Raw genomic sequence first — 20,639 nt, forward strand, 5'->3', positions numbered from 1 at the left:
TCCAACCCTATGATCCAAAAATAGAGAATAGAAGGAGAGGCAATTATGTACAAAGCTAACCTTAAAACACTGAGTTTTAATGGAATGGTACAGAAATAAACAAGCTACTTTTAGAGCACTTACGAGGGAAAAGAAGAAGCAAGGGAATATAATATAAGGAGGGTGGATCCTGGAGTAAGAGGACCGAATTGGATTTTAGTCCCAAGTTCATTGCTTTCACTTCCTTATGAGAGGGTTGGGGTTAACTTTCCTTCAGATTCAATCATATGTTACATTAGGGTGATTAGAATCAAAGAAGAAAACACATGAGAAATATTCATAAAACTTTTTTTTAGTGTTTTATTTATTTCTGAGAGAGAGAGAGATAGCATGAGCAGGGGAGATATAGAATCTGAATCAGGCTCCAAGCTCTGAGCTGTCAGCACAGAGCCTGACGCAGGGCTCGAACCCAGGAACTGTGAGATCATGACCTGAGCTGAAGTCAGATGCTTAACCGACTGAGCCACCCAGGTGCCCCTATTTCATAAAACTTTTAGTGCACTTCAGTTGGAAGTATCACTACACAGAGATGGAAGATGGCTGGGAGTGGGGGTGGATATACTTCAAAGCATAAGAGATCTTTGACATTGGCCCTAAAGTGTGAGTGTGAGTTCAGGAGAGGAGGTGCAGAAAGCAGAAAGGAGAGCACGGCCAAAGGTTAGGGAGGATAAAAATGACCCTCCAGTGCAGAGAACAAAATACATTGCAGTGAGGCCAGGGAAAGGGGGACCTGAGTGGCCCTAGTGGCAACTGAAAATTTTTCCAGAAAGGAAACTTGGAACCCCATCAGGAAAGGCCTCAAACCTGAGCCTAAAGAGTTTAGACATTGTCCTTTAGGTGTCGAAAGCCACTGAAAGGTGTTTAAACAAGGGAGAAACAATAATCAAAGTGGTTGTTGTTGTTCTTGTTTTCAGAAACAGGGCAAGGGGGAAATTTGGTTTGAGATATGTACAGTGTGGAGAAGAAACAGAGAGCAAGGCCTAAGATCTGGTATCAGTAGTGGGAATGGAAGGCCAAGAGCTTGACATATATTTTAAAGGCAGAATGAATCAGAGTTTATATCCAGTTGAATGGGAGATAATGGTGAAGGGGAGGCAATAGTGAAAGATAATTCTGAGCTTTCTGACTTGGGATAGCTTTGTGGAGTAGATGAAGATGCCATTAACTACAGAGATTAAAATTTAATCTGCACAGGAAATGGCTTCAGGCTGTTCTAGAAATTAAAAATTGTTCTCTTTGACAACTGCAGAAGAAGTAGCGTGCTACTCTCAGTATATTTTGGCTCTTAGTGAAGAAGTAATGTGATTATATTCATGAGATATTTATCACTGATATTTTACTTAAAACAATTTAGACTAGGCATTGGAGCTAGAGATAGTTAACAGAATTAAATTATAAAATGGCCTATTTTTTATTTTTACTAGATTTTGTTTTGTTTGTTTTATTTAATTTTGCTCCAGTTGATACTATGTAAAGAATAGAGTGAGTGGAGGAAAATGAATGCCAGAGAATATAATGTGTCTGAGGTGCCTGGAAGGCAGATGGCATGTTTGTGATGTTGGCCACATATGTCTAGAGCTCACAGAATTGCTAGCCTTGCAGATTGGATAATTGAGTGGTATTGTTTCTACATGGTAGTAGTAGCTCCTCAAGGAGGTATGGTGCTCTTAGAAGAGCATTGAGTGAGAAGGGACCAAGAATAGGAATTTGAGGAATGCCTATATTTTATAGGCCTGCACATGGAATCTTCTTTATTTAGTATTTCTACCTTAGGACTGGGGAGGGGAGGGACAAAGATCTTTAATAACGTACAAACCAATCCTCTTAAATTGAGTTCTACATCATATGAATCACATTGGAGATAATTACCATATACAAATTTTTAATGTTAATGTATCACTGCTAAGCACTAAAGATAATGTTTCTATTTTATTAGCAAGCCAAATACAAACAATAATAGTGAGAACTCTGTCTTCAACAGTGCTGGCTTTATGTTCTGTATGTTTTTAGTCTTAATTCAAAGGTCACAGAAACTAAACAATGCCTCACTTTTTTAAATGTGTGAGGTGCTATTTTGAGACCAAGCTATTTGACCATTGCTGTGGTATTATAGACTATATTTGGAGTAAACCCTGAAAATGCAAACTCTTCTCTAAATTAGACTAGGGATTCTTTATTGAAACCATGTTTGTAATGAATAACCATCCTCTGATGTGAAGTAATTCAGATATTTCCTTATGGCAGTGGTTGGAATGTTTCTGTTTGAGTACTAAAAATTTTTACCTTCTTTCTTATAGGTAGCTTCTCTAGTTAAAAATATTAGATATGAAGAATGAAATATTTTAAATTTTATATATAGTATATATATATAATTGTATAGCTGTGTAACTCTTATATAATTTTGTTAATTAAAAGAATGACATATATATCCCAACATCTCAAAGTTTATTTATTTTCTCCAGAGTTGGTATGTTAAAATTAGATCCCTATTTTTCTAATTCTTAATATCACAACAAAATGTTTAGTGATTTTCATAATGGTTTTCCAAAAAGGTTGTCAAATATTTACTTGAACTAGACCCAGAATTCATCGAAGGTAGGAATAGCATTTAATTCATATTTCTATCCTTAGTACATGGATTGATGCCTGAAAATATGCAGAATGTTTAGGAAACATTTGTTGAATGAATGAATGAATGATAAAGGTCCTCTTTCCCTGTAATAATTGATTTATTTGAAACACATTGTATTAGAGTTCCCCAGAGAAACAGAACCAATAAGTTATATTTACACACACACACACACACACACACACACACACACACGCACACGTGTGTGTGAGAGAGAGAGTATGAGAGAGAGAAAGAGACAGAGGTAGATTGATTGTTTCTAAGGCATTGGCTCGTATGGTTATGAAGACTGACAATTCCCAATATATCCACAGTAAGTCAGCTAACTGATGACCCAGGAGAGCTGATGGTATAGTTCCAGTCTAAAGGCCAGCAGGCCTGAGGACCACGAAGAGCCATTGCTTCATTTTGAATCCAAAGGAAGGAAAAAGCTGCCTGTCTCATCTTAAAGGCAGTCAGGCCTTTAAGGAATTCTCCCTTACAGCCGGGAGGGTCAGCCTTTCTGCTCTATTCAAACCTTCAACTGATTGGATGAAGCCCACCTGCATTAGGGAGGGCAATGTTAATCTCATCTAAAAACACCCTCACAGATAAAACCAAAATGATATTTGACCAAGCATATAGGCACTTTGTGGCCCAATCAAGTTGACACATAAATTTAACCATCACACACATTAGGAATTTCTATCCATAATTAACAAACATTGTAAGTACAGCCCTTTTAGCTTACAGCTGTATCCTTGAAAAATACTTTAAATCATTTTAAATAATTTTTTTTGAATATGCTTACAGCACTCTTTATTATGTTGTGGTAGGTTTTTTGGCTTGTGATCACTATCTACCTCATCCATTATGAGATTCATTTCACTTAAAGTGTTATTTTTTCCCCAAAATATGCCTTGTTTTGTTCTGAAATACATTCTTGTTCATAATTAATCTAAATTACAAAATGTTCCCAATTTATTGAGTAACATTTTCATTCTTACACTGAAACTGTTGTGAAAGGAATCTGGTTTTGTTTAATTTAAAAGTTATATGTTAAATAGTTTGGCAATGTATAACCTATGCTTCCTTGATTCAAAATAGTATGAGCCCTGTAGAAAGCCAGGTTGCTGAGCCCATTACCCATCAACATCTAAGAGAGTTTAGCTGCTAATGACTGAGGCAGAATGACATTGCCACAGACCCCAGTATCAAAAGGCAGCTTAGAAGTATAGTTAGAATAAGAGATTTTCTTTATTGGGAGAATTAAATTGACTCTTTTGCTCCAGAAGGGAGGTTTTCATCTAGGATGAGAATTGTTTCAGGCTGTTTTAGGAGAGAAAATTGCTCTATTTGAGAACTAAGGGAAATGTAAAGGTGGTAGATTAAGTAGTTCATAGTACATTAGTCATAAAATGGTATTCATGTGCCATCCACTTAAAAATATCTTTAAATTGAGTGATCAGAAATAAGAGCTCAGGGCCCCTGGGTGGCTCAGTCAGTTAAATGTCTGATTTTGGCCAGGTCAAGATCTCGTGGTTCTTGAGTTCCAGCCCCACCCTGGGCTTTCTGCTGTCAGCTTTGGAACCTCTGTCTTCCTCTTTCACTGCCCCCTCCCCCACCCCATGGATGCATGCACAAATATAAAATAAACATTAGGAAAAAAAAAAAAGAAAGAGGAGCTCATTCAATCAAGGAAAAACACAGTACACATTTTTGTACTAAGAATATTTATTTTTTCCTTTTCATTGTTCCATTTGATATCTTGATGTATTTGGTTCATGGGTAAGTCAACTAAATTTCCTATTTTTTAAAGTTAAATATTTATGTGGCACTTCTTTAAGTTATTAATGTCAAACTTAAAAGTTCATGTCCAATTTAGTCCTGCAATGTAAACATTGCTGAATATAATAAAAAACATTCAGTATTAACGATAAAGTGCTAGGTGGTATTGGCCACTTAGAACATTCCAGTCATATGTACTGTCTTGTGACCAGTTTATTAAATAAGTTGGGCTCAAAGAGTACCGACAAGGAATAATTATTTTTTCTCATTTACCCCTGTCTTACCATGGACCTCACTACCCTACCTCATGACTGTTTTTGTTTTTTATTTTTTTAATGTATCAGAATAGTCTCGTTTTCAGGTATAAAACAAATGTAGTCTGTTTGCAGTACAAATTTTAACCCTGCTTCCAACTGAAAGCTTCTCCTATCTTTTGAGCTCAGTTTGATCAGAAACTCTGGAAACCAATAATGAGAGAATTTACTGTGGACCCTCACTGTTTTGTTTGCTCCACCTCTTCGCAGCCCCCACCTACTCTTGTCTCCTCAGAGGTCAGGGCAAGGGAGGAGGAGGAACATGAATAAAGGAACAAAGGCTTGTTTCTTTAGTTCTTTTAAATCTGCCCATATGTGCCCTCTGTTATGTCAGGCATCCAGATGCTGGTTTTCTGTTACGGATCACATTTGTATGTTCTTCAAACATACTCTTGTTTCCTCATCACCTTTTGCATACACTACCTTGTCGATTGCAGCATGTCCTGACAGCGCCAATGTGCTCTAATCCTGACCATTTATAATTCTTCCATGAGCTCCTGCCCATTGCACTACCCCTCCAAGTTCCTTCTGTTGCTGTGCTCTTGGACCAGCAGGCAGCCCTCTTGAGCAAAATCCTTTCTAGATCACTTACACTGGCTTTCTGCTGAGGTAGCTAATTGGCCTTGGAAAAACTTCATGCAGGCTTCCTTGACCCATTCATGTTGCAGAAATGCAGCCACATCTCTCTCTCTCTTCTTTTTTTCCAAATATCATAGGCAGCTCCCACCTTTAGAATTCTCTGACAAAAGGTAGGCATAAATCCCTATCTTTATGAATACCCTCAGGCTTGTGGGAAAACTTCAAGTTGTTCCAAGAACTCTCTCACACTTTTCTTCTGGGTAGCACAACTTGAAACTATGACTGTCTCAAGAATTCAACAAGCAAATATTCTGTGACCCGTAAGGGACCACTTCATTCCAGGTAGTGCTAAGAGGGAAGTTGAGATGAATCTTCATTGTCCCCTAAGATTCCCTTCAAGGAATCTTTTTTTGTGGATGTCTTTTCACATACTTAGTCTTTTTCATTTAGGTTACTGGAACTGATGGTCTTTGGACTGGTTTTACCATGGATATGACTGAGAACTTCCTTTCCATTGTCCTTAGCTTTGAAGCTTTAGCTCTCATTCCACGAAAACAAGAAAACTCCCACTTCACATGTAATTACATTCATTCCAGGCTCACATTTAACTCTGTAAGGAAAAGTGATATTTATCATCCCAGTTAAACATAAATAAACTGAAGCATAAAAAATTTCATTACTTGCCCAAGTTCACTCAACTTGTCCTAGGTCACTGAGTCTTAAGTGACTTCCTAGCTTTTATCTACTCTACTATATTGCTAAAACAGAGTAGGAGAGAGTCTAGAGAATTAATGAACCAGTTCCCTTATTAGGTGCCCCAAGCTGCAAAGCAGTTATATACTCAGATGTTTTACTTTTCTAGTTCGGTTTTCCCTTTCCAAAGCTTCAGAAGTTTTGATAGAAATGGCATTCATTTTTTTCCCATCTTAGAATGATTTAAACACTTCAAAGTTAATTGCTAATTTTAATGCTGAAATCATAAGCATCTTACTAGTATTAAAATATTTCTTATTCGGCTCTCTCAGTATTGCATAGCATACACCACTGGCAACCATAAAAATTCCACAATAGGACTGTGTTAAAAGAGGAGTATCAAATTCTACAAATGACAAAGAATATAAATTCCCCTGTTTTTATGCTTTCTGAATTTTTAAACAAATATTATTTCATGGACTTGAAAGTTTATTACATTATTGCTTTATGTGAATATTTTTTTTACTCAGAAATCAAACATTTCTTATTTGTCTTCTTTCTGCCCCCTAGGAAATTGTTAGTCTTACTGCTATAGTGACATAAATCTGCTATTTGTTTACACTCAGTACCATCCTGATACATTATAAATAGTGCATTTCTAAAATGTATCTACTTGTAAAATGTAAACTTGGGAATTTGGCTCCAAAGAACTGTCTTATCTCAGGTGTTTCGTTCTATTATGCTCATGTGGAGCTTATATTTAGTATTCCTTGAGTTGCAGATTTATTTCATCTTGCCTAGCAGCATCAGCTATTTCCTTCTGCTGGTTCCAATTATTATGATTATTTCCAGCCTGAGTGAAGTTTGGCAAAAGCAAATATAGAAAGGGAAAGAAAAGAATAGGCTATTCCCTCAAGCTAACATTCAAGCTTATCAGTCTTTATTTAACCTTAGAAACCATTTATTAAATATTTGGAGTTAGCAATTTAATATTGATTTTGGTCTTCCTTGGTGTTGCAGACATAAACCCAAGTATATGCGGGGCACAGTTTAACACCATGACAGTATTGAAGATGTCATTTCCTTACATCTGATAGATTGAGTCATTGTCCTTTTCTATTACCGAAGCTAAAGTGAAGATGGACTTGTATTTGTTGAATTCTGTGATATTCCTTGCACATGTGATATATAGAGAAATAGAAGTTATAAGCACATATGTTTTACTGCATACAGTATGAACAATATTTATAGTTAGATTCCCGATTACATACTGGGTGATTTTGGAACTGTTAGGTACTTTTCGTGTCATTCATGCCTGAGGCCCCAGACAGTTGTATGTTGAGCTTGTGGAACTGACAACTGAGTAGGAGTCAAGAAACTCATTCACATGAGTTGTTTATTTGCTCCATGTTTCTTCAGTAACTTTATGGTAAAACACATGCAAACACACACACACACACACACACACATACACACGAACCCCCTTCTTCCTCTGTTCTCAAGGACATAAAACATTTGATAAGAACCTCTAAAGATTTGACTCATCCTAATAAATTTGCTCTGAAGCTTTTATATAAATTTGAGAATACAGCAGGTGGGGAGACTAAGGTCAATAAAGGCATCAAATTAGATGCTGACTTTGTGTAGTTGCTTTTTTGTCATTTGTTTCCATTGTTTCCATGCAGTACTAATTGCCAAGACTAACACAAAATTATACAAAGCCTTGTTTTACCACTATGAAGTAGAGAAATGACGAAAGGCAGAAGACTGATTAATTGATGTACATTAAACATTTTTAAATGCAATATTTAAAAAATTAAATCTAAAATTTCCTACTTAGCAAATAAGAATTTGTATCAGGTATACATGCACTCTTCACAATAAATACCATGCTTGCTTCTTCAGAAAATTACTTTCTTTGATTCTGAATTCATTTAGCTTAAAAACAAAACAATTTAAAAAATTTTTCTGAAGTGTTCATTGATGGAAACAATTGTTTTATTGGTTAACGTCTTCATTTTTTAAGCTTTTAAGTGGATGGTACACTTGTTTTAAATTATAACCCTTATTTAATATTTTATTTTACTTTATTATTTAAATTTATTTGAGAGGGAGAGAGAGAGCAACCTGAGAGAGGGAGAGAGGGAGAGAGAGAGAATCTTAAGCAGGCTCCAGTTTTAGTGGGAGCCAGATGCAGGGCTCGATCCCACGACCCTGGGATCATGACTTGAACTGAAATCAAGAGTAGAACACTCAACCAACTGAGTCACCCAGGTGCTCCATTAAGTTAACAACCTTATTTAAAAACAAAAACAAAAACAAAAACAAAAACAAAAGCAAACATTAAACTGGAAGCAAACGAACAACAAAACAAAACAGCAAAACAAAAATATCATTAAATTTGAAAATAACCATTAGGGCCAACTCCTGAATCTTCTTTATTTGGTAGATTTTGTGACTGTGTATTCAATGAGATTATTTTATTTTTGCTATTATTAGAAAAAAGTCACTTCTAATATATAGAAGTCTAATGTGTATGAAAAGTATAAGATTCTCTGATAAAGTTATGCAACCATTTTCTCCAAGTTATATTTTGCCTTTGTTGCTAACTTCAAAAAAAACCCAACAACACACAATTCTATAGAAGATGGGAACTGAAAATTTCTTTAATGACATTGCAAATTTTGCTAAGAAATACAGAGAAATCAAAACACTGCATTTTCATTTATTGACTTGTCAATGATGCTTATAGTACAATGTTTATGTTAAAAATTTATTATATATTGAAACAATTTGATTTAATTCAAACAGTGAAATAGATTGAAAGCTGTTCTATTGAATAACTTTTTTTTAAAATAAAAAGTGGGAAGTGGGGTGCCTGGCTGGCTCAGTTGGAGGAGTGTGAGACTTTTGATCTTGGGGTTGTGAGTTCGAACCCCATATTGGGTGTAGAGATTACTTAAAAATAAAATCTTAAAAAAAAGGTAAGGAGTGACTTTTGTGAATGGAAATATATATACTTAATTTATGAAACATTGCAGACGTGGATTTGGTATCAGGAATATTTACATAGACTTACAGGGCATATAAAGAACTTATAAGCAGGCCATTTCTCTTATATAGCTACACATAGTCTACTTTTACATTGTTTTCACAACTGATAAGCAATGTATGTTTATAAGAGCTTTATATAAAACATATCCCAAATGCTATCTAAATATTTAACTATTGGAAAATATAAAAAACTGGATGTTTTTGTGTTCTTAAAGGTAAGCTCTTCAAAGGACATAATTTGGGCAAATGGAAGCAATTGCAATTATACATTTTCAGTAGGATATTAGCTGATATGTCATCAAATATAATTTTACAAAAATATGTAGAAAATACAGATGTATTTTCAGTTACATGTTCATTTTGCTTAGCACTCAATTTTGGAGGATTTTACTGATTATTCCTTGATCAACAGGAAATGTGAAGATAGTGATGATTATACTAATTTCAAATTTTAAAATTTGACATTCAGTGATAAATATAGGCATTCTTTACCCTCCTTGTATATTTATAGCATGCCAAGAATAAGGATAGGCCAGCCTGTTAATAGATAATATTGTAAATCATTTGATACTAACAAATAAACACCACTATCGCAAGATGGTAATTCTTGGCAGTGGTCATGGAGAGTACCAACCATTGTATTTATCTAATGCATTTAAGGTGGAATGGCTTCAAGATGGAATGGTTTATAGAAGTACTATTTCATTTTAATCTTAACTCGCTATTTCTACAAATATTCAAATTATTTATATTTTCCCCTGAAGAAAAGGATTCTTTATGAATTATAAAGGCAGACTTCTTTGCCTATTTTTATTAAGTGAATTTATTCAGAGATATGTTCGGACCTGATTTTCAATTTGACAACTGCCAAATTTTCATCCAGTCCTCTCTGACTGGATCAGGTCCATGTTTTCCAATTGCTCTCTGTATATTTCCACATGTATGCTCTGCTTCTTTCTTTAAAAATCTACAAGTCAGCTTAATTTCCATTTTCATAAGCTATGCTTGATTTTACAGTTTCTTCTAATGATACCATTGATCCCTGGTTCACATGAACTGGAAAGTTGGAATCTATGACATCCCCTCTCTTTTATCAGATTCTTTAATTTGTTTGATTCTGTCAGTTAAGTCTTGGTAATATTTCTTGTCCTTGTTCTCTATATGTTTCCCTTTATTTCTACTGTCTGTACTAATGTCGTAGCTTCTAATCTGGTTTCCTGCTGACCGTTTTTCCCCTGCCTAACCCATGCAGTAAAAGACTACCAAGTTAGTCAGCCTAAAACAGTACTCAATATTGTATTCCTCCTTCTACTCTTTTTTTCTATTGAATAAACTCTAAATGCTTCATCTGACATTCCAAACTCCCCACCTGACAACTTTCTACATGTATTTGATACCATCATCCTGTGCATACACTACATACACTACATCTACATACACTACATCTCAGGCATGTGCTAAACTTGTTTAATTTTATCTCCATCCTTTTGTTCATTCCTCAGCCAAGAATGTTGTCCTGTCAGTTTTCCCTCCTGAACTTCTGCCTGGCCCTGGTGTCACCTCCCTCTTGTATGATTTGATTGCTCTAAGTAGAAGTAATGTTACCTCCATTCTTATTTGACTCAGTCTTAGGGCACTTACAGCCATCCACCTTGCAAAATCACTATTTATATGTATATCATCTACCTACTGTTCCATAGAGTTCTTAGGTTTGGGGATTTAAGCTTAAATATTTTCATGGCCACATTCATTATTGCCCTCACAAAGTAGGTACTCAGTAAATATTTATTGAATGAACAAGTTATCTGCTTCAAAACAGGAATGAATTTTTGTATTCTCAGACTGCTAATTTAGATTCAATATCTTGCGGAATGCATTTCTGTCAGATGACAAACTATATCAATATTTTATTTGTAAATGTTTCCATAATAAAGACTTCCAATGAGAAAATAGTGGAGTTTGGTGGAAGTAAAATATTTCTTTTTCTTTCTTTGTGGTATTAAAATTAACTGCAGAACCATTCAGGTATTCAAACTGAAGTTACCTAATTTTCAAAAATACTTAACACAATTATATAATCTGAGTAGCAGAGAAGATAGGAAGGCAGTTCTAATCAAGGTAGAGGAGAATAGATTTCTTGCATTTACAACTTAAGATATCATTAATAGGTTACCTCGGTGGCTCAGTCAGCTGTGTCCGACTCTTGATTTCAGTTCATTATCTTGCAGTTCATGAGTTTGAACCCTGTGTTGGGCTACAAGCTGATAGTGTAGAGCCTGCTTAGAATTCTCTGTCTGCCTCTCTGTCTGCCCCTTCCCTGCTTACTCTCTCTCTCTCTTTTTTTAAATGTTTTTTAAAAAATTTATTTCTGAGAGAGAGAGAGAGAAATTTCTCTCTCAGAAATTCTCTATGAATTTCTCTCTGAATTTCTGAGAGAGAGAGAGAGAGAGACAGCGTGAGCAGGAGAGGGTCAGAGAGAGAGGGAGACACAGAATCTGGAACAGGCTCCAGGCTCAGAGCTGTCAGCATAGAGCCCAGTGCGGGGCTCAAACTCATGAACGGTGAGATCATGACCTGAGCCGAAGTCGGACTCTTAACCGAATGAGCTACCCAGGCACCCCTACTCTCTCTCTCTCAAAATTAAATATATATATAATTAGCATACATTGGGATTTCCCCTAATGCCTAGATCTGTAGGTCGATAATCATTTCTTTCCAAAGAGTAAATTCTAAGGGGAACTAGTTTAAAAACTAAAGTGTGAAGAATTCAGCTCTGACATTGTGCATCCCTGGTTAGTTTGACAAATTTTCTGGAGAGTGAATATAAATGCTCAATTTTCTTGGACAATTCTAGTTATATATGCAGTGATTTTTTTTAAAGTACACTTTAACAGATAAATAACCAATGTCTTCTAGTGAACACAAGAGGGAACATAGTTGGAAGCTGTAGGAAGGTGAGAACCTTCTTAGTTTCATAATTTCTGTCTGAGAGATAGAAAATCGTTTTTATCTTTCTTTAGCTCGTAGTTATATGACAATCCCTTAGGCAGGACTGAGAATTTCTTCCATGAAGATGCCAAGGAGGAGAATGAGGAAGAACAAGGGAGGAGGGAGAAGAAAGGTGGAAGAAGATAGGAAGGAGAGTTTGATTTAGTCCAGAATGTGAGTTTTTGATCTAATGATCCGTGCATTCATCTTTGGAAAGTGTTCAGTCAACCAAACTGTAAGAATTCTAGTTTTATCTAATAGCTCCCATATTGGAGTTCTGTGATTGTAGAAGTTGAGAGTATAGTTACCAGGAGCTGAGCAGGCAGCTCCATAACAAAAACTACAACCACTCTCAGTTTGGGGTCAAGACAAAGGTGCATAATGTTTTTGAGGAATATTCACTTAGATTCTGTTAAGCACAATAGATTAAACAATCATTTGTGTGTTTCTTTGAAAAGATTCTTTCTTTAAAACAATACAGTGTCCTTTATTCAAGTCAAAACACTGAGATTCCTGGTGCAGCTTTCTGTTGCTGTTAAATAATCTGCACAATGCTTTATAGTGCAGAGAGGCAAATAGTCATTGGAGCCTTATCCAAGGGCTATAGTGTTCAATGTCTCTCTCCCTCTTTCTCTCTCTCTCTCTCTCATGTCTGTGTGTGATTTGTCAACATGTTCCCAAGCAGATATCACAGGACACAGGCTTATAACAAATGTTATCAGGATAATTTCTAGTCACATAACTCCAACAAGATAGTTATGTAATCAAAACATATATGTACCTCATATTTTCTACAATACTATTTTGACTAATCTAATATATATATTTGACTTTAGGACATTAGTATTCTATTTGCTTGAAAGTACAAGAGACACCTGTTAATTTTGACTTAGGTTAATTTCTCTTACACACAGCCTTTTGGAGTTGGTGTAGAAGCTTAATAGTTATCTAGAACCCAGAATGCTCCAATTCTATCCCCATGAGTAGTTCTAATCCTAGTGACCCAGCCACCTTGTGGCCAGAACTTAATCTGAACCTAGTTACAAATATTGCTTTACTGTAGATTTTAAAAAGTTGAGAATTCCAGAAGGCATGAAAAAAATGAATATTTAAGTGTAATATTATTATATTTGCTCTATATCATATAAGACTGTGGCATGAGGAATGAAATGAATGCATGACCGAACCCAGATTTTAAAGTATTATTTAAAAAATTTATTCCCTGATAATTCTAGGCTATGTGATTCTGCCATTATTTCTGTTCTGGGAGATGAGAGTCCATATTTATGCTGCACATTGCACCTAATTATGTGACCTTAGATTTTTTTTGTGTGGGAAATCAGATCACTGGATCACGTGATTTCTAAAAGTCTTTGATTTATTGAATTATCTCTAATGTGCAAACTAAGTAACTTCTTGAAGAAAGCAATATTTTATGTTGGTATTCCCAATGCCTTGAACATGGATTGTTGGGAATTAAAAAACTGTAGTTAAATGAATATGCATAGTGAAGATCATTATCTGAACCAAATAGACATCTCTCCTAACTCCTAATTCTACACTGTTATTTTCTTTGTGCCTCTATATAATAATGTGCATTAGTTATGATATTTTCAAGATCAAGTGACTAAAATCCAAATCAAGCAGTCATAAACCATTTGTGATTTATCCAACAGGAAGTCTAAAGATAGGGTAGGCATCGGGATTGGTTGATTGAGTGACTAAAAATATAACTTCTTTCCATTTCTCTGCTATGTCATCTTCAGTGATGGCCTTATCCAAAATAGATATTGAAAAAAATAGTGTCAAGTATATAATATAATTATTTATATCTAAGTATGTTTCTCATTATTTCTTAAAAGTCTCTTCTCTCCACAAAAGCTGTTCTTACATTATGTCCATACTTAGTTTATACCCTCCACTCAGTACACATAACAGAAATTTAGTATTACATCTCGGAATTATTTCTCAGCAGGTAAAATTTATAAAGCATATTTCATTAGTTAATATTGTGAAACTAAAAGAAAATTTTGAAATCAGATAGTTCCAAGTTTGGATCTTGGATAACTTACTGGATTTTAGTGCCTAGTTCCTAGTGGTGTTAAAAATTGAATGTGATAATCTGGTTTAAAATAATATAGTTACTTGTTGGTCAAGTACAACAATTTCAAAACACTTCTGAAGATACTTATTAAAATGTGGAGATACATATATTTATGTATGTCTTTGTATTTGATTCCTAGAAAGTACTATAATGTTGGGAGAGGTTATAGTTATAACCAAAAAATTTATTTGATATCAGTGTAACACATCATTGTGAATTTATTTACTTGTCTTTTTTCTCTTTTACTTTATATCTTTCCAGTATTTTGAGAAATTTATTACAGTAGCTCAAACTTTAAAAGCTTCCCTGATAAATAAAAAGTTGGCTCTGGTATGGAAGTAAATAATTCTGTTTGCCAAGAATACCCTACCTTTTGTTTTAGCATTATACAGGTTTCTCTGTTTACCTTGGCATTCTGTGTTTATTGCCATTGGGCAGTTCCAAGTTTAGTTTGTGATTGAGCCTTCACAGAGTCAGGCTGCATTTTTAGGTGCCGGGAACCTGGCCTTATTCCCTTGAACAAAATCTGTTATAGAAAAACCTTCCGAAATAAGATCAAGCCAAAACAAAACTCCAAACAACAACAACAACAACAAAAAAAAAGTTTATTGATTTACATATTAAATATTTGAAATTTTACAAAGCCATGAATCTATCTGTACTTCGTTTTATTTTGTTACGTCAATGTGAAAGACCTAAATGGCTTGAGTTTATCACTATTACTTTTTTACTATCAGAGAAACAAATGTATATTTCTGTCATTTTGCATGTTTGTTGCTGATATAGTTTTTATTTTTTATTGTGTATTATAATTAAACCACATAAAGTATCTGAATTGTTTTATTGGGAAATAGCATATAAAATATTTTGTAGCTAAATATGTATCTGATATATATGATTACCTCAAAGTACCTTATGATTTGGTTTTGGATTAGGACACCCAAACAAAGCAAAATATTCTTCTCTTATAAGAAGGAAATTATTTAGGCAAGGACAAAGAGAGCTAATTTGGGTGATAGAATTGAAATGGAAGTGTGGAATATGGATTTATATAATTCCACTCTATTCCCTAAAGGGTCATGTAGTATTTATTAGCGTATCATGGCTGACTAATATTGTAGTTATGTTACTATTTCAGAATTGTCCAAAGTTATTTCCTTTAGCATGACTAGTCCTGTGAGTCTGCTTTGTCTACTTCAACATCATTCTTCAGATACTGCGTTTGAGCACAGCTGGCTTGCGTACTGCAGTAGAAACAAATAGGCCAGGCTTGGAACAATGAAACACTCCCATCAGTTTGAATGTCAGTAAAGGCTGTGTGAATTCAAATAGAAATTAAGAGGACACTGGAATAGAAGCCATAAATTATAGAAATCATCATGCTGAAAATGTATAAATGATACGCTTACTTATTAGGTGTGAAAACGTGTCTTTTATCTTCTGGCCCTCAAATATATAGCCATTTAAAACATCTAAATGTTTTCAACTGTGTTGTGAATATTTTCAAGTATATGTCTTTCCTAGAATGGGGTATAACTTTCTTTTATGTCATATTCTTCAGACGAGAGCCCACTTTGTGTATAGGGACAACTGTATTGCCATGAAATAGAACCACTTACACAAGTAGATAACAGAAAATAAGCAGAAAATAAGCAAAATGCCACAAATATTCATCTAGTTTTTCAGATTACACCAGATCCTAACAATTGCTAATAATGATGAAATGTTCCTGTCAGATATGTTAGCTGATACCTCCCATGGTTTCTTTCATTTTTGTTAATGAAAGTATTTTAACAAGATAGAACTGTCATGGTAGTACTGCTCTATCTGATTAAAGTTTTTTGAAATCTCAAATTTGATATGTAAGCGAGTAATTAGTTTTATCTGTCAAAAATCATTCTCTCTGGTCTCCAGCTTTACATACATGAAAAACAAGTCTGTCCATTCAAAAATATGTGTTACTTTTGTCCCATTAGAATTAAAACAATAGCAAAAAATAACAAAAAGCATCAACTGACAGGTATTATTAAGCCTCAGATCTTCAAAATAACTATAAAGTATATCATGACAGGGCCCAGATTGAATGCATTCATTTTTGAATTAATCATATTGTAAATACTGGATGAAACAACAGTGATGTAATGGAAAAATTAAAATATTCCTTGTAACTTCTGGCCTCAAAGTCTTATGCTGAAGAATCGTGTTATCCCCTGCATATTTTGAAAAATAACCCAGATGCATATATCTGTCCAGCTATCTGGATATCAGTAATAAAGCTACAAGTGATCTTTCTTTAATTTGGATGAGGTGTATCCCACAATTCTAGCAAAATAAATTATCTGAGTTTTTTAGAGTTAATGTTCACCTAAACTGATTATTTAATTAGTATTTAATTATTACTATTTAATTAATTAGTACTTTGATATTATTAGTGTATCAACTCTGGTGATTGTATTTTCTAAACTAACAATTTTATTAAACTATACTAAATTAGTACTTCTCACTGTGCCAAAATGGGAAAAAAAGGAGCATCTTAACTTCAATTTATAAAAAGAATCCGGTTTCTTTAGGGTCTGGTTGAGTAGAGATTGCATTAATGAGACCAGAAAGAATGTTTGAGTCCCATGTGGGCCAGTTGGACTGCTCTCTTTCTGGGACCTTTTTCTGGACATATATGTGCTGATGAGCAGAAGGGGTAGATTATAGAAAAACAGTCCACTAGGTGATGGTGCAGGGTTATCAGTATCACAGATTGCTTTACATTATGGGTTACTTAAATATTTGTTGTGTTAGCTAAAGTACAAATTTTCAAAAGAATGTTTAAAATCTAAATTTATTTTGATGTGTTCTCTGAAATAGTATATAATTTTGCACATCCAGCTTTATTGTATAAGAGTTTGATTTGTCAAAAGCTGTACTTTTACTTAATAAAGAGAAACACCTGCTACATATATAAAAACGCATACATTATGAGTGATGGAGTTTTATACCTATCATCTAGCATCACAGGTTTGAAACTTTAATCTACCATGAGTGACACATTGATATACTTGCTATGATTTAAAGCAATACTCTTTCCAGTGCACATAAAGTGTGATCATATGTGTGTATGCATGCATGTACACATGGGCATTTGTGTCTATTTTTCAACCTTTCTCTAGATAAGGCCTCATCATTTCCATTGTAAGGAAATTTCTTATTGGCTCTTTAATCCACTGTTGTTCCACATAGTGGAACATTCCAAAACTTTTTGCGTTCTTATTGTCAAGGATATAATTCAAATCCATGCCTACCTCATTTCTAAATTATTATATTTGCTTCCTAATTGGTATCCTTTGTTGTTTTTATCTTTGATTCATAGATCACACTGATCCCATATTCATCTTCCTAAAAGTAAAGTTTTTATCAGAGTACTTCCCAACTCAAAATGTCCTTTTGCCTTGTTTCCTACAACAAAATATCTAAACTCTTTCATCAAACATTCAAAGTATTTACCGTCTGTCTTCAAACTCCTTTGCTAGTTATGTCTCTCAGTACCTGTCTTCGTGAACCTATTTGTTACTAGAGTTTCCTTTTACCCATAATTGCATTTTCCTTTGCCTCTTGCAACACTTTTCATCCATGCGTATGTGCTGGTGAAGGTACACCCAGATCAGAAAATGGTTTTGCAGCATCAGGTTCATTGCTGTGCTACAACCTTTTGTCATGAGGCAAAAACAACAGCAAATGCCACAAAACAGGTTATGTGACTCAGACAAGGCAGCTCCAAGACTCTGTATTAGACTCCCCAGCTGTCAGTGACGTTCAGAGTTGCTGGCTCCAGTTTATGCATAGCTTCTAACTTGTTTTCCATGTGACTTGAATATACTTTTGTAATTTACACTCTCCCCCCTATGCCACCTTCGTTTGATATCTCTGCAGGGCTTTTTGAACAAGTATTCCTTCTAAATTATTGGGCTCAATTTATCTTTCCTTTGGTAATTTGCCCCTAGATTTTTGTAGCTCACATATCTCTTGGACAATTGGTGCTTATGGGATAATAGAACCCCTACTGAGCCCTCCAACATTGTAATTTCCCTTAAATTATGATTTGTCTGGCACTCTGTACCTCTGGTTTATTTCTAATTTGTGGTTCCAAAAGCTTCCAGACTTCTAGTATTTCTGGCACTCTGACGTGTTACTGACCTCTCCCAGCTGCATTTCCCTATACTGCTTTGAGTACTGAACATGCCAACCCTAGGGAAGCCTATCCATGCAGCCCCCACTGCACTAGAGCCACAACTGCCCATTAATTGTCCCTGAATGTTAATTATGTCTTACTGCCCTCTTTGCTCATGCCACCTCTTTTTGCTGTAAATATCATATCTCTCTGCTTGTTTTAATCCTGGTGGTACTCTGATTTTTTACTCCTACCTGTATCCTTCATGAAATTTTGATTACCAGTCCAGCTTACAGTGATCTCCTCTGAGATTTATTGACCCTTTTCACATGGTGTTTCATAGGAGATCTGGTTTTTATCAACAAGAGCACTGGTGATTTGGAGTCAGACAAAACGGACTTTAAGTTGGGCATTTTACGCTATTCTCTCACTCTCTGATTTCTCATTTGTTAAATACTAATACTAATAGTAAATAGTAAAATAAGAAAAATAAAAAGAAAGATTCTAAGAATAATACTCAAGGCTTCCTGTAAAGACCAAATAACACATTGAATTTATTCAGTAAATATTTATTGAGTGCTTACTATCTGCCAAGCACCATAGGGGAGGATTTTAGGTGAACAAAATAGATAAAATGATCTGCCTGTATGACAGTTGTTATTACAGTAATAATGTCAGCCAGATTTATTGTTATAAGACTGTGACATTTACTTTCTCTGTATCTCTCAAACTGCTAATGTATTACATGCTACACTAAGGAATATTTTTACTTTTTTATCTTATATTGTTACACTTTGTTCTGTTTTAATTTTATTGATTTTATAGATAACATGTTGGATTTTATAACATATTCATACTGCCACTCTTGAGATCATGAATAGTAAACAAAACATCCCTTTATTTGTATAGAAGTTTTCTCATAACTTGAAGCCATGACATTGAGTTTTTACAGATCCACATTTGATGTTATTATTATTTTAATGCATTAAAAAGAAAAATGCAACAGAATTTTAAGTGCATATGATGTCAGGATACGGTCTGTCATTCCCTGGATTTTATGGTTTGAATAAAAATGCTTGAACTTTGGAGTTCTTAACAAAATATTAGTAGATTATGAATTTAACCATGATGATGTAATCTTGGTAGCATATGTGCAAAATAAAATATCAGCTCCATTGAAGACTTTATTTTAGCCTGACTCATCCATGGCTTCTTGAGCTGTAAATGCTGATGCTGTAATGTGTGCCTGGAAAAACCACATGTTTAATTGCCCTGTCTGAAATGTTCAGTGCTGGATTTGTTTTCTTCACTTCCACACTGATCACAGAAAAGATGAATAATGTTGAATTGAGGAAAGTGAAACAAACTATATTTAAGAATTGGTATTGTTAAGAAAGCAAATAGAAATCCTACAGGGCTTTACAATGGCTGAGTATATGTGGTGAGTAGGAGCATTGCTGAGAATACTTCACACTTTTAAGTACTTATTTGTTTTCATAATAGGCTGACTTTAATGACATTGTTTTATTTTTAAAGCAGTATCTTTCCAGTGTTGTAACATTTTAAATTTAATTCTCTGAGAAAGGGTGGAGACAGAGGTGTGTATTTGTGTGTGAGTGTGCACAATCCTTTCCTCCTTCATATTATTTCAAAATGCAGTTATTTAAAGGTCAGTTGATGCATATTTTGATCTGCTTCCCGGGACAGTAGAATCAGAACATGCTTTTCCACAAAGTTGCTCAGAGAAAGATCCAGGCTATCTAAAATTAGGTTAGATGGTCCTGAGCAAAGAAATCAAAGCTGCCTTATATTTAGTTCTACTTGGACATCCCACTGTGCATTGATGTAACCATAATATGCCCTCCTGGGCCAATATGGGCCACCAATTAGCTCCCTGCAGTAGATCTTTAGGTACATGTAGGTAGACATTTTATTCAAGGGGAGAATATCTGCTATGCTACCAGAAAGTACTAGGATTATTTGGAATCTTTTGCTCAAATTTATGTCATGTCATCTGTTTTTTGAATAATAATTAAATAGCTTTTCGGGAGGCCCCGGTGGCTCTGTTGGTTAAGCTTCTGACTCTTGATTTCAGCTCAGGTCATGATCTTATAGTTTATGAGGCTGAGCCCTGTGTGGGCTCTGTGATGACAGTGCAGAGCCTGCTTGGGATTCTCTCCCTCTCTCTCTCTGCCCCTCCCCTGTTCATGTGCATGCACCCTCTCTCTCTCCAAATAAATAAACATTAAAAAAAAAATCTTTAAAAAGTTTTGTGTTTATTGCTTCAAAAATAATATCTATAAAATTAGAAAA

This window comes from Hyaena hyaena, unplaced genomic scaffold (genome assembly GCF_003009895.1).
Source record: "Hyaena hyaena isolate Hyena2069 unplaced genomic scaffold, ASM300989v1 scaffold_1156, whole genome shotgun sequence".
NCBI classification, from domain to species: domain Eukaryota; kingdom Metazoa; phylum Chordata; class Mammalia; order Carnivora; family Hyaenidae; genus Hyaena; species Hyaena hyaena.